We start from the raw sequence: 16533 nt of genomic DNA, 5'->3' as shown, positions 1-16533 counted from the left end.
AACTGTTGTGTTTAACCAGGTCCTCCACAGTGGTATTCTCCAAGGATTAAGCTACTAGTTGGTACTCTTTGTTTCTCCATTGATGCCTAAAAATGATCAAGACCAAAGTAAAAACAAAGATTTGGTAATAACTTATTTTGGGATTGTAATTTATTATGTTATGTAATGTATGTTATGTAACTATGTGCATACCATTTGCAGATCAATTCCAGTAATTTTTGGCTGGATGCAGATGTCTTAGCAAGTGCCTCCTTACAACTTTTTTGGCATAATAAACAAAGCTGATAATCAGTACCATTGAACCACTTCTTTTTTTACCGACAATAGCAAATCAACTTGAAACACTCCTTCCATTTACAGCAATCTGTAAAATTAAAAAAATTAATCAAGTACCATGTTCTGAGCATTAAATGATAACACAGTGCTGTTAGTCGAAGACCAAAATTTAACTTTGTGAGGGCTGCATGTTTGACATGCCTGTGTTAAAGTATAATTTAGAAAATACTGATTTCTAAACATGTTCTCAAACATTTATCTACATAATTGCTCTCAGTTTGTCAGAGGGTGTGCTGGGGACAGCCCTTGGCTACCTGCACCCTGGTGGTTTTATGCTCTTGCAGTGACCCATAGAAGGCCACTGTAGCAGGAGCCCGAGTTAGAGCAGCTCTCGGGCAAAGCATGACCTGGATGAGTCACGTTAAATAACATCATGTTAAAACATGGCTCTGCAATCAGTGTAGACTGGGACTACTAATGTTTAACAGTAAGTCAGCTAGTCATGGGTAAACCCTGGTTCCAGTAGGGTTTACTCATAATTAGCTGACACTGTGTTAATACAACCTGTCTATGTCTACCCTTACTGCAAAGCCATGTTTAATGCCATGTTAATTAATACAATTCCTCAAGGTCATGTCCTAACACTTCCTAATTTTCTATTGAAGGCAAGCACCATGTGAACTTCAACACATAGAACATAGGGCTGGAAGGGACCTCGAGGGGTCATCTAGTCCAATCCCCTGCACTCATGGAAGGACTAAGTAATATCTAGACCATCCCTGACAGGTGTTTGTTGAACCTGCTTTTAAAAACCTCCAATGATGGAGATTCCACAACCTCCTTAGGGAGTTTATTCCAGTGATTTACCACCCTGACAGTTAGGAAATTTTTCCTAATGTGCAACCTAAACCTTGCTGCAGTTTAAGCCCATTGCTTCTTGTCCTGTCCCCAGAGGTTAAGAAGAAGAATTTTTCTCCCTCCTCCTTGTAACAACCTTTTATGTACTTGACAGCTGTTATCATGTCCCCTCTCAGTCTTCTCTTCTTCAGGCTAAACAAACCCAGTTCTTTCAGTCTTGCCGCATAGGTCATGTTTTCTAGACCTTTCATCATTTTTGTTCCTCTTCTCTGAACTTTCTCCAATTTCTCCACATCTTTCCTGAAATGTGGTACCCAGAACTGGACACAATACTCCAACTGAGGCCTAATCAGTGCAGAGTGGAGTGGAAGAATTAATATTCAAGTCTTACTTACAACATTCCTGCTAATATATCCCAGAATCATGTTCGCTTTTGCAATAGCATTACTGTTGACTCATATTTAGCTTGTGGTCCACTATGACCCCCAGATCCCTTTCCAGGCAGTCATTTCCCATTTTGTACATGTGCAACTGATTGTTCCTTCCTAAGTGGAGTACTTTGCATTTGTCCTTATTGAATTTCATCCTATTTACCTCAGACCAATTCTCCAGTTTGTCCAGATCATTCTGAATTATAATCCTATCTTCCAAAGCACTTGCAACCCCTCCCAGCTTGGTATCATCCACAAATCTAAATCACTGATGAAAATATTTAACAGAACCGGACCCAGAACTGATCCCTGCGGAACCCCACTTATTATGCCCTTCCAGCATGACTGTGAACCATTGATAACAATTCTCTGGGACCGGTTTTCCAACCAGTTTTGCACCCACCTTATAGTAGCTCCATCTAGGTTGTATTTCCCTAGTTTGTTTAAGAGACGGTCATGTGGAACAGTATCAAAAGCCTTACTAAGGTCAAGACATACCATCTACCGCCTCCCCACTATCCACAAGGCTTGTTACCCTGTCAAAGAAAGCTATCAGGTTGGTGTGACATGATTTGTTCTCGACAAATCCATGCTGAATGTTACTTATTATCTTCTAAATGTTTTCAAATTGATTGCTTAATTATTTGCTCCATTATCTTTTTGGGTACAGAAGTTAAACTGACTGGTCTGTAATTCCCCGGTTTGTCCTTATTTCCCTTTTTGTAGATAACTTTTTGTAGATGTAGATTGTGGGCACTATATTTGCCCTTTTCCAGTCTTCTGGAATCTCTCCTGTTTTCCAAGACTTTTCAAAGATAATCGCTAATGGCTCAGATATCTCCTCAGTCAGCTCCTTGAGTATTCATAAGACCTGTTAGTACCAGAATACCTGAAATGTGCTCTGGAGAGTCAGCCTTTGGGCCCCACTGATGTTGGACACTTAGTAATATAAAGGAGATTCTCAACCTTACTTTTTTTTTTTAAAGTAGGTTTCTAACTAATTGCCTTGAGGCACTAGCCTTGAAAATATAAACCAATTAACGTGACTGTAGGAAAGTGTGGAAGAAGTAACTGGACTCCATTTCTGCAGCAAAAGACTGAAGGGAACCCAAAGATCACAAACTTTTTATGTGAAATGAAGATGTTAAGTTTAGAGAGTAGCCCAAAAAACACTCTCACTAACCCTCCCACATTGCCTTTGCTCTTCCATATGCATGGTGACAGGATAGCGGTGGAAATGTTAGGTCAAAGCAGGTAGGAAAATCATCTGTAGGTCCACTCAAAGCTGTTAAAGCTAGATGTGATGCTCCATACTTGATGAATCATCTCCTTTTCTGATACATAAATAATGAGTGACATGAGACTGAGAATTAATTCTTACTAGTCATGCCTTCCGTGAGTTCATTCATCTTTTTACTAGTTTTATCTTGTCCTCTGCAGAGTTGCAGCTGTTGAAATGTAGTAAATTATTCCAAAAGGTGCAGCATGTTCTAGTGCTCAGAGAAGTCTGGCATTTTTACAACTTGTGATTTTGGCTAAACCACACTGGAGACTCACAAGGCAAACATGATCCATGCAAACGAAGAACTTAAGCAGGGATGATTTTTCCACTTCTTCATTAAAGAAAACAAAATGTCTTTTAGTCTAACACACTCAGTGGGCTAGCAGGAGTTTGTTCTCCTGCAGTGTTATTTACTAAGCCAAGGAACTTTTTTAAAAGCCCCATGTATTTGTCTTATGCTTTTTTCTATTGAACATACTTGATCATAAACTGCTGAGAACTAGAAATGATGAGCACCTGAGAGAGGAAAACATAGACCTGATAAATCTCTGGTTCATTGAACAGTGCTTACCAAATTATCAGCTATTCAATATTTTGTTTTAGTCTCATTGTTAAAAGTGGCTCCAGGTCTGCCTTCCTGTTCATTATTCAAACTCTGCCCCCAAGACAGAATGAATGATTTCCTCATGGGCCTTTTTATGGTGCTCATCACTTGAGTATCTGAGTGCTTCACAAACATTAGTGAATTTATTTTCACAACACTGCTGTGAGAGGTGGGGGTATTATCATCACCATTGCATAGATGGGGAACTGAGGCAGAAAGAGATTCAAGTCAAAAGTATCCACTGATTTTAGTTGCCCAATGCGAGACATCTAGAGCTTGATTTTTCAGAGTACTTGACATTGTGTAGTACTTTATATATTCAGAGCACAGCTCCCATTGACTTCAGTTGCAGCTGTGAGTGCTCAGCATTTTTGCAAAGCAAACCTCAGGGGCTGTGCATCGCTTAGCTCGAAAGCTTGTCTTTCTCACCAATAGTAGTTGGTCCAATAAAAGATATTACCTCACCTGCCTTGTCTCTCTAAGCATTTGAGGAACACACAGTTAGTGACCACCTATGAAGAGTCTGGTTGAAGTGACTTGACAAGCATCACATAGGAACTCTGTGGCAGAGGCAGGGATAGAATTTAGCTCTACAGGGCAGCATTCAACTGTTTTAACAGTGAGACCACCCTTTCTCTTCCGGCAATTACATGCCTCCTTCACTACACGACTTCCAACTTCTGCAACAAATGGGACATGGAGCCTACAGACAAAAGCCTCATTCACTACACAGCCACAATTCATCCCCAGACAAGTCCATCCTGTGCACTGAATCAGGCAGAGGTCCTGTGGAAAAAATTGTATGTGATCGTATAATTAAATACTGTATCATATCGCATATACATAAGAGGGATGAATTAAAGGTTGCACAAACAACCTTAATTCTGGCATGTCCTAATGTTGAGTGCTTGATTTTGTATCATTGATGCTCTTTTAATGTAGTTTTGTATGTGTAATTTCCTAGGGATTTAAAAAAGCAAATTAAACAAACAAAAATTTCAGTGGGGGAGTGAGTCCCAGTCTACTCACCCAGCCAATCCCAGTCTCTCCTCCCCCACTACCAATCCCCTACCCTCTGCCACTCCCTGACCCAGCCTCTTACTCACCCACTCTCTGAGTCCCAATCTCTCTATTTGGTTTACCACCCTTCCAGTCTGGCTCTTGACCCCTCTGCATTGGAGTCAGATTGCCTCCTCCTCCATGCTGCCTGGGTGGTAGCAGAGGGAGCACTCAGCTCCAGTTCCAATGCTCAGCACCACAGCAGCCCATACATGCTGGAAGCAGCAACTGCAGGGAAAGTCCTGCTCAGTCCTTACAGTCCTAGGGTGGAGAATGCTCAGTACAGACAGAACCTTCAATTAATTTAGCCGCAAAACGCTAACAAGTCTCTACTGAATGTGTGTGAACTGTGATTTTTCAAAGGCTAGTAACTTGAGCACAACTGGGAAGCTTTTCACCAGAACAGCAAAGGGAACATCCAGGACACAAAGACAACCCACTCCTGCCAAATTTCAAGCTCTTGCCCAAATCATGGAGGCAATAAAAGGTCCTTAATGAAATGGTAGTAACATTTTTTTCTAACATGAGCAAAACAAAATATTTTCCCCTAATCTCATTACTGGAAATGGCTGAACCATGTTCGCTGAAATATTCAAAACAAATAAAGAAAATTAGCTTGAGGTAGACACTCAGCATGGAAAGTTTCAGCCTGAATGGCTAAAGTTTGGCATAGCTTTAAGCCACTGAAAACAGCATTTTATAATGGGAAGTTTTGGGCAACCTTAACTACAGGAAGAGCTGGTAGTATTGTTTAATATGAGATGTCACCAGACTCTCCCTGGGGGTGTGTGAAGGAAAGTTAGGACAGGGATGCAGGAAGTCTTGCGTCACCATGGAGACAGAGCTATGAGAGTGGTCTGTGGTGTATAGCAGTTGTGGTAAGGAATGTGCCCAGTTGTGGAGTAGAGGGTATGCACTGTTGGATGACAAACTTTTCTTTTCCTCACCTCTGTGGTTTTGCATTAAATAGGTTAAGTGTAGGTCAGTCTTAACTGATCCACAGCATAGAGCTTTTTCATATGACTATAAAGAGCCATGCCCCTCCCCTCCTCACCCAAACATATCCTCAGGTTTCTTCAACTCCTCAGAATCTAACAGATTCTCCAAAGAAGTGGTCGTAGACGGTAAGAAATGTGTATCTGTACTAATCATCTCCTAAAAGATCTCAATGTACAGGTAACTTTTCTTTCTCCTACAAGTATTATCAGAAGAGATCCCCCCACTTTTGTGAGATTCACAAGCAGAAACAAACCCCCATAGAAGTGGGAGGAGATTATTTTAAGTAAATTATTAGAGATCTGCTTTCCCAAATGGGGCATCAGATTTTAAAGCCCAGTCAGAAGAGTAAAGCTGAGTAAAGGAATGGACTGATCCCCAGGTAGCATCTCTAACAACTGCCTGACCACTTCTTCTTCCTTGTGATTATCCCCTTTGTCTTACAGATCTTTCTTTTCAGTACAGACCCTGTGATACGGTTTTTTGTCCCTACAGATTTCCCTCCGCATAGTTAAACCAAGAACACCTCATTACACAGGTGAACAACAAAGTGGCAACATTTTGTAGAGGACACAAAATTCTTTAGATTAGTCAGGACCAGAGAAGCCTAAGCACCACCATATCATTAGATAAGTTGATCCAATGGTTAATCAATCTCACTGTTAAAAATGAGTTTTATTGGCAGTTTGAATTAGACTAGCTTCAGCTTCCAATCCCTGGATCTTGTTCAGCTTTTATCTGCTAAATTAAAGAGTCCTCTACTATCGGAAATCTTCTCCGCATACAGGTATTTATAGACTATGATCAAGTCACCGCTTAATCTTCTCTTCGTTAACTACATTGATCTTCTTTAGTCTCTTGCTGTATATCATAAGGCATATTCTCCAGACCTTAAATAAATGTGTGTAACTCTTTCCTGGACCATTTGCAAATTTTCCAATTGCTTCTTAATGTGGTCACCAGAACTGAACAAAGTATCCAGCAATAATCCATTGATGCCATATGCTGCAGGAGTAACACCTCTCTCCTTCTTACTATTTTCCTGCTTATGCACCCAAGGATCACATCAGCACTTTTAGTCACAGCACCACTCTGGGAAGGTCATGTTCAGCTGGTTATTCATTCGTCCTCAGGGCTCACGTTCAATTGGTTAGTCACCATATGACTAATGATATGTTCACAATTATTACTTTGTTCAAGCCTATTCATTAAAAAAAGTTGAGTACATCAGACATATTCCTAGATTTGAGGCATCAGCCCCGTGAATGTCCTGGTGCTACAGATAGTAAGGGATTACGGAGGCTTTTTGGGATGGTACATGTGACAGAGGCTCAGTGGTGTTCTACTATTCTGTCAGAAACTCTTGTCAGGCCTGACATACTACACCTAACACACTGTTGCCAGAATATATACCCAAAAGGTGGCATGTAAGATATCATTGGAAAACTAATAACTCACTGATTTTTAATATTTGTGTGTGATATATGTACGTGGTATGTTCAAATAGTTATGGATATGTGCTAGAATTACATTCTTAAAATGTGTTTGCCAAACAATGTATAAGCCCAGTCTGCCTTAGACAAAGGAATGTGCATTTGCTTGTCTCACCAACCTGGTTATCAGGTAGAGGCAATGAAAGCATATTACATAAAAGGTAAACAAAGCCATCAAACTAGCAAGTCGGGGAGATAGTCTCTGGACTGTAAAGATAGAGGTCTGAATCTCAGATCATAAGCAATTGAATTAATTGGTTTCATACATTACTGTACTAGAAAGGTGAATCAAATAAGCTCTTGTATGAAAGCCTGTAATACATTAGTGATTAATATCATCGTGAAATGCATGCATTATATTATATGGGGAATTATGGATACTGACTGATATTATGCTTTAAAGACTGTGACTAAATGTGGGGAGAAGCAGATTTTCTCCCAGACAGGAGGGAAGGGAGTTATCTCCCTGTCTCGAATTTAAATTAAGCAAAGTATGATCAAAAACAATGGAAGAGCCCTATTTACATACGAATCAGCAGGGGATGGAGACTGCCCTCAGGAAGCCTTCCTGCTTCCTGAAGCAGAAGCAATGAATTTTGGTATGACAGCCTGGCATCTATACCCCAGTAGGAGAGAGCAGTTTTGTCTGGTTTTATTTTTCAAATAATACATTTCAAAGGTTTATTGAATGATAAAAAGAAAAGGTAGAGAACCTCATAGTTGTTCATCACTTGAAGGAATCAAGGGGCCAGAGCTCTCGAAATCACAGCACATTGGGTTCTTCAACCAAGGGTGCTGAAGTCTCTGGGAACTAAATATAGGTGGGAAACCTGTTTAGACAAAGATTGTAACTTGCTGAAATTAAGTTTTAGTCTTTTGTTTGTTTGTAACCCTTTTTATTCCTTATACTTGGTATGGTATAATCCTATGTCCTTTTGTTATATAAATTTGTTCTACTTTTACTACAAACCAGTTCAGTGCTGTGATTGAAATTAAAGTGATTATTAACTTAACTGGGGTTAACAATCTGTTGTTACTGTCTCTTTAAAGGAGCAGTGAAAATAACTTCTGTGAGTGTTCCTGAAGAGGGCTGGACACTGCAGGAAGATGTCTTTGGGGAGTTCGGGATCATTGTTTGTTACCTGGCAGGCAAAGTTTGGACTGTCCAAGTCTCATAAACTTTGCTGGAAAAACAGATAGGCTGGTGTGTCAGGAAGTTGTCACACCACTGAGCAGCAACAAAGCTCTCACTTGCTGAGTCTGTGAGGGATACCTCAGTAACTCCCAGTTCTGGGAACCTAAGCAGATTGCCACATTAGCAGACAATTAGGGGGAAACTCAGAATTCGGAGGGTGTTGGAGTCACCCTGCAAATAGTAACTAGGCTCTGAAGCCAGAGTGTGATCTGCATGCTTGTATACTAGTTGTTGGTGTCAGATCTTTGAGCCACAGCAGCAAAGCATTTAAGGCACCTAGAGTTGCAGGGCAGCTGGTAACACAACCCTTTACTGATCTGGGATGAACCCCAAAGCATCACAGTATGATACCTAGTGAAGTTTCTCCCAAGAGAATCAACTTTGATTGCTCTGAAGGCATAATCTGGCAAAGAGCACAAATTCATATCCATAGATTCAAAGGGCAGAAGGGACCATTCTGATCATCTTGCCTGGCCTCCTGCAGAACACCGGCCATAGGATTTCACCCAGTGATTCCTGCATCAAACTCCTGTAACTCACGGCTTAGCTACAGCAGATCTTTTAGAAAGACAACCAGTCTTGATTCAAAGATTTAACATGACAGAGAATCCACCACGTCCCTAGGTAAGTTGTTCCAATGGTTATTTCCCTCAGTGTTCAAAATATATAGCTTATTTCTACTCTGAATTTGCTTAGCTTCAGCTTCTGGCCATTGGATCTTGTTACGCCTTTGTCTGCTAGATTAAAAAGCATTCAGTTTAGCCCAGTATCCTGTCTTCCAACAGTGGCCAGTGCCAGATGCTTCAGAAGGAATGAGCAGAACAGGGCAATTTCAAATGATCCATCCCCTGTCATCCAGCTTCTGGCAATCATTAAGACAACAAAAGCATGGGATTGCATCTCTGACCATCTTGGCTAATAGCCATTGAGGGACCATGAATTTATCTAATTATTTTTTAATCCAATTGTATTTAGTCATCTCCTTTCTAAGATGAATAGTTACAGTCTTTTTACTCTCTCCTCATATGGAAGCTGTTCCATACTTCTAATCATGTTTGCTGCCCTTCTGTGTTGCTTTTTCAATTCTAATATATCTTTTTTGAGATGAGGCGGCCAGAATTCCATGCAATATTCAAGGTGTGGGAGTACCAGAGATTTATATAGAGGCATTATGATATTTTCTGTCTTATCTATCCCCTTTCTAATGGTTCCTAACATTGTTAGCTTTTTTCACTGCTGCTGCACATTGAGCCAATGTTTTCAAAGAACTATCCACATTGACCTCAAGATCTTGAGTGGTAAGCACTAATTGAGATCCCATCATTTTTTGTGTGTAGTTGGGATTATGTTTTCCCATCTGCATTACTCTGCACTTATCAACATTGAATTTCATCTGCCATTTTGTTGCCATTCACCCAATGTAGTGAGATCACTGTGTAACTCTTCACAGACAGCTTTAGACTTAATTATCTTGAGTAATTTTGTATCATCTGCAAATGTTGTTACCTCATTCTTTACCTCTTTTTCCAGATCATTTATGAATATGTTGAACAGCACAGGTCTCAACACAGGTTCCTTGGGGCACACTGCTATTTACCTCTCTCCGTTGTGAAAACTGACCATTTATTCCTACCCTTTTGTTTCCTACTTTTAAACCAGTCACTGATCCATGAGAGGACCTCTCCTCTTATTCCATGGCTGCTTATTTTGCTTAAAAGCCTTTGGTGAGGGACTATGTCAAAGGCTTTCTGAAAGCCCAAACATACTATTATCCACTGGATCCACTCTTGTCTACATGTTTGCTGACCACCCTTAAAGAATTCTAATAAACTGTTGAGGCATGACTTCTTTTAACAAAAGCCATGTTGACTCTTCCTCAGTATATCATGCTTATATATGTGTCTAATAATTCTGTTCTTTACAACATTTCAATCAATCTAAAGTTAGGCTTACCAACCATAATTGCTAGGATCACCTCTGGAGCCTTTTAAAAAAAATCAGTGTTACAGTAGCTACCTTCCAGTCATCTGGTACAGAGGCTGATATAACTGATAGGTTACATACCACAGTTAGTAATTCTGCAATTTCTTATTTGAGTTCCTTCAGAACTCTTGACTGAATATTATCTGGTCGTGGTGACTTACTACTGTTATTTTATCAATTTGTTCCAAAACCTCCTCTACTGATGCCTCAATCTGGGACAGTTCCTCAGATTCATCACCGAAAAGGAATGGCTTGGGTGTGGGGATGTCCCTCACATCCTCTGCAGTGAAGACTGATGCAAAGTATCAGCTTCTCCGCAACGGTCTTTTCTTCCTTGAGTGCTTCTTTAACACCTTGATGGTCAGGTGGCCCCATTGACTGTTTGACAGGCTCTCTCTTTTTGATGTACTTAAAACCTTTTTTGCTGTTAGTTTTGTGTCTTTAGCTCTATTATGGTGTTTTCAAATAATCTCCATGCAGCTTACAAGTATTTCACTCTTGTGACTGTTCCTTTTAATTTTCATTTAACTAGCTTCCTCATTTTTCTGTAGCTCCCCTTTTTTAAGTTAAATGCTACTGTGGTGCTTTCTTTAATATTTTGCCTCCTACAATGATATTAAATTTAATTACATTATAGTTGCTATTACTGAGCAGTTCAGCTATATTCACCTCTTGGACCAGATCCTGTACTCCACTTAAGACTATATCAAGAATTGTCTCTCCCTTTGCAGGTTCCAGGCCTAGTTACTCCAAGCAGCAGTCATTTATGGTATCTAGAAATTTCATCTCTGCATCTCTTCCTGAGGTGACATGTACCCAGTCAATATGGGAATTGGTGAAATCTCTCAATATTATTATGTTTTCTGTCTTTGTAGCCTTTCTAATCTCTCTGAGCATTTCACAATCGCCATCACCATCCTGGTCAGGTGGTCGATAGTATATTTCTACTATTATACTCTTATTTTTCAAGGATGGTATTTCTATCCATAGAGATTTTAGGCTACACTTCGATTCATTTAATTTGATTGTGCTTTCTTTAACATATAGTGCCACTCCCCCACCAATGAAACCTACTCTGTAATTCCTATACATTTTGTACCCTCATAGTACTGTGTCCCATTGATTATCCTCATTCCATGATATTTCTGCGATATCTATTATATGAATACCCTCGTTTAATGCCAGGCTCTCTAGTGCACCCATCTTATTATATAGAGATGTAGCATTTTAAATAAATATACTAAGAGACAAAACCAAACTAAAATGACCTGGAGAATTTAGAGTAGGCAACATAGGAGATTCTGTAACAGATATAGAATCCTACAGCCACAGAAAGCAAATAAACAGCACTAATTAAAGAAAAAGAAAAAAAAGAAAAGAAAAAAAGCAAGAGTACAGAAGCAAGCAGCTGCATCTATCGCATTAAACATTTTTTTTCTTCATATTTCCTATGGTTGCAATAGAGAAACTGTGGCATGTGGATCAGAAGGCTGGTAGAGGAGATGCCCACAAATAGGATTTGATTAAAAGACTGGCCTATAACACGGCCTCATCTATGCTGCCAAAATTTACAGAAATATTTTCACCTGTTCAGCTGAACCAGTAGTTGCCCTGATGAAAGTCACAGATAGAGAAGACTCTTGTGGTTGGCCTGTTTTAACCAACATTTTGAGTAGACTTGCTTTCAGATAGAGCCTTGTCTACATCTGAGCTCCCGCTGGTGGGACCACTGGTTTAGCTGAAAGACACTCTTCCTCAAGACAGAAATTATCATTTGCTGAAGACTGGACAGTCATTTTCAGAGACATGAGGCAATACATGTACAAATGTCCACATAAGTAATATCACCATACTCAAGTGGGGGGACAAAACACAATTGAGAAATATTGAGTATTGACCAAACATGTTTCAAGACACTAAACAACTTAGAGAAGAATAAAGATGGTGCCAGGAATGAACAAAAGCAATTAGAAAGATCCAAGCTCACCATAATGCTGATCTATCTTGGCACAAGATAGCTGTAGATTTGTAATATTTGCTCCTAGTGGATTATTTATCAATGTAACTAGAAGTTCTACATATGGGAGAAGCATATGGTTACTGCGCTAAGAGCTGTGCTTGCAAGATATGGGATCCCTAAAGAACTAGCAAATGACAATATTCCATTTGTAAGAAGACAAATGTGCAACTCTGAAGCATTGTAGGAACTGCAATTCACTCCAGTCTATGGCATCCACATTCTAACAAAATGGATGAGACAACCACTCACACAATTAAGTCACTGTTCCACAACATTTCTGCATCAGTCAAAATCCCACCTCTACCTTTGCCTGACCAGCCCAATGTAGTCTGCAGAACATGAATGGGCAACATGTTCTCATCCAGGGCGATGCCACAATCTAGCAAACAATAATACCTGAGAGGGACACAAACAACAGAAGACACCTCTTACCTGTTCATCTAGTGCTGTAATGGAGATACACCAGCTAGCTATAGAGTCAAGAGTAGGTGAAACTATCAGAAGACTTACTGTTATCAGAATCAGAACCTGTCACCTTTGAAACACAGGGTGAAATCCTAGTCCTACTGAAGTAAATAGTAGTTTTGCTTCCCAAGGGTACGCAGGCACTTCATATCCACACTGGGCAAATTTTTAACTAAGGGCATCAGACATGCATGCCATCCAAAGCTGAAAATCATTTGAAAACTAAACACTGAGTCAGCAGTAAAGGCTGATCTCTAATTAAGTAAGTGCTAGGAACTTGTGACTCACAAGAACATAATGCAGAAAGCAGTGACTGCCAGTCATAAGAGATTTTCATGTTTCAAATTTGGTGACAATATATTGTTTGCTAATATGTTAATTGCATATGGGATCTTAAAGTGCAGAAAGAGGTGTGACCTATTGTAAATTAACACTTTAAAATGCAACCTGTGACCAGCATATGAGCACTTGCCACCCTTCTTCGACACTCAGAGCAAGCACAGGAAGAGCTATGTTCCAGTCGAGCTTCAGAGCTCGAGCCAATTTAGTGTTTACAGTTTAATTTTCTCATCTGGGTGCTGAAGGGAGGCAGAAGAGACCCATGGCCAGGTTCTCTGCACAACTGTTGGGTCAGAATAAATTTGTCCACTTGGAAGATGTTATCATTAACTCAATACCCCACACAGCCGGCATTCACGTGGCCCGGCAGATTCAGTTACAGAAGCGCGCTAGGTGGGCATTTAGCCTTCTATTTATAAAAGACATCAACATGCACCCTGGGTTTAGCCCTCCGGCTACTGGGAGCGGTGTCTTCAGTCAGCGTGAGCACAGCTGGAAACCAATGACCTACTGAGCCCCTAGCCGTGCCCCTAGGCTGGCTCCGGCCCCGGGCAGCCTGCAGCATGCAATGCAAGGCTGTGTCTCCTTTCCGGCCCGTGTCACATCGCGGGGGTACGGTGCCCTCAGCCGGTGGGCGAGGCGCCCACGCTCGAGAGTCCCGGGCGGCGGATCGAGCTCTGCCCTGCCCGGGCGGCTGGGGCTTCATGCAGCCCAGAGCCAGCCGCGGGGCTACCGTACACACACACCACGCGCAGGGGGGCCGTGCCCGGCCGGGCGGCAGCTCCCCTAGGCAGCTGCCCGAGCCGCCTACGTTCCGCCCCCGCCAAGGGGAAGCGCCTGGGGGGGGGGCGCCCGGCGCGGGGCGGGGCAGCGCGACACCTACCCGCCGGGCAGCGCCCTGCTCCGTCACCCGTGCCGCGCTCGGCTCGGCGCTGCTCCCACGGACACCGCCAGCCGGCGGCGCACACAGGGGCCCTTCCTTCCCAGTCTCTCCCTCACGGCCCCAAGCAGGGGCCGCCGCCCGCAGCCTACGCGCTGAGCCCGGCCGAGGCGCGGCTCTAGTCGGGGGAGCGGGCAGCGGCCAAGCGCGGGAGGCGAGGGGGTCGCCCGCCCGCCAAGGAGGAGCCTGAAGGCCAACGCCACCAGCCGGGCTGCTGCGGCGAGCGGCCGTGGGTGGGAGGCAGGCACAGCCCTGAGCGGGCGGGCCTCCCCGTCTTCGCGTGTCACTTACACCCGTGAGTCCCGGGAGGGCCCGTGAGGTGACACGGCTGGGTCCCGCCTCTGCCCGAGGGAGCCCTACCCCCGCCAGGCCCGGCTGCAGCCACACAGCGGACAGGAGGAGGAGGACGCTGCAGTGGGCCTGGCGTCGGCCCAGACAGCTCCGCTCAGCTCGGTCGTGCTGCCGGCGGCGCGGGCCGGGCTCGGCTCCCTAACCTTACCCAGCCTGCACACGCGCCTCCCTCTCCCCTCAGCTCCCCCTCTCCTTCGCTCGGTCTAGCGCGCACCTCCCAGAGCCCCCGTGCGCCCAGCCCGGCCTCCCCTCCTCCAGCGGGCAGTCTCGCTAGCCAAGCGCACACGCGTTGCCATGGCCTGCCCTAGGTAGGAATTTACTCACCCGTGTTTCCCGTTGGTCCCTGCCACAGAGTCTTCTCCAAGCATGTAAGAAGCGTCTCCCAGAGCCCTGGGAGAGTAGACACCACACCACACCACACCACACCACACGTACTAGCCCCCCGCACCCACAGGGCAAGCAGCGAGTGAGGAAAGAGGGAGGCAGATGCTTTTGGCTCAACCCTCTGGCCTTCAATAGACCAAACCTTTTAGGGCACAGGAGGTGCCAGGCCAGAAATCCCGTGTGAGGAAATGGGGGAGTGAAAGAGGCAGGGGACGGGGTTGTGGAAAGTTGGGGGGGAGCGGGAGACAGACAAGGCTGAGGGCTGCCTTAGCATTTCACTGAGATTTTACATTGCACAAATATTTTAAAACTCCACAAAGCAGGGCAACACGTCACAACAAGGAATGGGTGAGGCTGAAAAGGAAGGACTACAAATGGGGCAGTGCAATGCTACACAAGATGCTAGTTCTCACCAAATTGCCCCTCTTTGGGAACTGAGGCACTTGTCCCTCTCTCCCCTGCCCCTTCTGCTCTCCTGCGTCTTGACACCTCCTCCCTCCTACTCCCCAACTCCCCTATCCTGCTCCCTGACTTCCCCACCCCTCCCTGTGATAGGGTATACAAGCCCCACACTCACACTGGTGAAGCCAGGATGAAGGAGCAGTTCTGGGCCCAGAAGGTCCCACTCCTGCTCACATGCTGCCAGTGGAGGCTGACTGAGCTCAAAAGGGAGCAGCTAAGGTCAGTCTGAGTGAATGGAGCTGGAGAGCAGTTGTGAGAAGCTGCTAAGGCTACATATGGCTGGGCCTAGGCCTGGCTGCTGAGCCATCACAGGCCCTTCACCGATGGCAGAGAGCAACAACAAACCGTGACCACAAAAGGAAGGCCCTCTGGAGCATGGCCAGGGAAGACTCTGGCCAGGGGAATCTGAAGTGAATCAGTGGCACCAATGGAGGAACTTGAAGGCTGGGGAAGAAGTGGCTCAGGGAGCAGGTGTAGGGGCACTTGGCCTGCCCCCTATGATGCACATTTTGAACAATTTATTCATTGGAACCTGGGGAAGCAGGGAGGGCCTGGGTTTCCCTACCTCTGGCCATGGGCTCTCTCAGCTGGATGATGTGACCAGGCTTAGACACCAAACCCCCCAAAACATGGTGGAGAATTCAGGCAATGCCCATGTTACCAGGTTTGGAGGGGTCTGCTACTCCTTCCTCACCTGTAATTAAACAAGTTTGGAATCCACTATCTATCACCAGTGACCTTTTCCTATAAAAATTCTCAATGCAAAATCAAGTAAAACACAATGCCTTTATTATGGGGAATATGTTAACCAAAGGATGCTCTGGGTTAAGTAATTATGGGTATGAAACTCAGATCCTGTACCACTAACGCAAAACTTTGGATCAAAACACTTAAACTGACAGTTCACCATTTTTCTTCTCTCTTAGCAGGGTGCTGGTCATAACTGTCAGCAACAAAAATGGAACCACAGGATCCAGGCACAACAACAACAGGCACAGCATCAGATAAACTAGAATAAGTCTCTTTCCTCTGGAACAGAAGCTGATGTTGTGGACGACTATCCTCTTCATCTGGGCTCTGCTGGAGGATGGCTTCTCACAGCTGCCTCTCAGATTGACAGCCCAGACCTGCCAGCTCTCCGTCCTTTCATAGTTTCTCTGTTGCTCGGCAGATTCTGGAGTTTCCCACCTCTAGCTCAAAAGAGCGGGAAATGTTTATGAAGAAAGTGTTCCAAGATGATGGATAGTCCAAACAAAAATGGATTCCAAAACAAAATGGAGTCCATATATCTTAACCAGACTTGCTTCTTATACCCAGGTCCTGTCAAGATGACCACCGGAATACCGACTAAATGGACCCAAAAGAGACTATGGAAATTAAAAAGTTGCTGAAATG

General features: G+C 43.6%; 1 protein-coding gene across 1 annotated transcript in view; it reads right to left on the bottom strand.

The window, feature by feature from the left end:
• The window catches only part of PPP2R3A (protein phosphatase 2 regulatory subunit B''alpha), a 129929-nt gene extending 115383 nt beyond the window's left edge, over positions 1 to 14546 (bottom strand). Inside the window, exon 1 of the mRNA XM_067538787.1 lies at positions 13885 to 14546. The gene's annotated coding sequence lies outside the window, so the exon portion shown is untranslated. The remainder of the gene's footprint in view (positions 1 to 13884) is intronic.
• Positions 14547 to 16533: the final 1987 nt, after the last annotated feature.

Source organism: Emydura macquarii, unplaced genomic scaffold (genome assembly GCF_026122565.2).
Source record: "Emydura macquarii macquarii isolate MOO-44397 ecotype Brisbane River unplaced genomic scaffold, CSIRO-AGI_Emac_v2 contig_499, whole genome shotgun sequence".
NCBI classification, from domain to species: Eukaryota; Metazoa; Chordata; order Testudines; family Chelidae; genus Emydura; species Emydura macquarii.
Note: the sequence above shows the minus strand (reverse complement) of the source record. Positions and strands in the feature narration are given on the sequence as shown.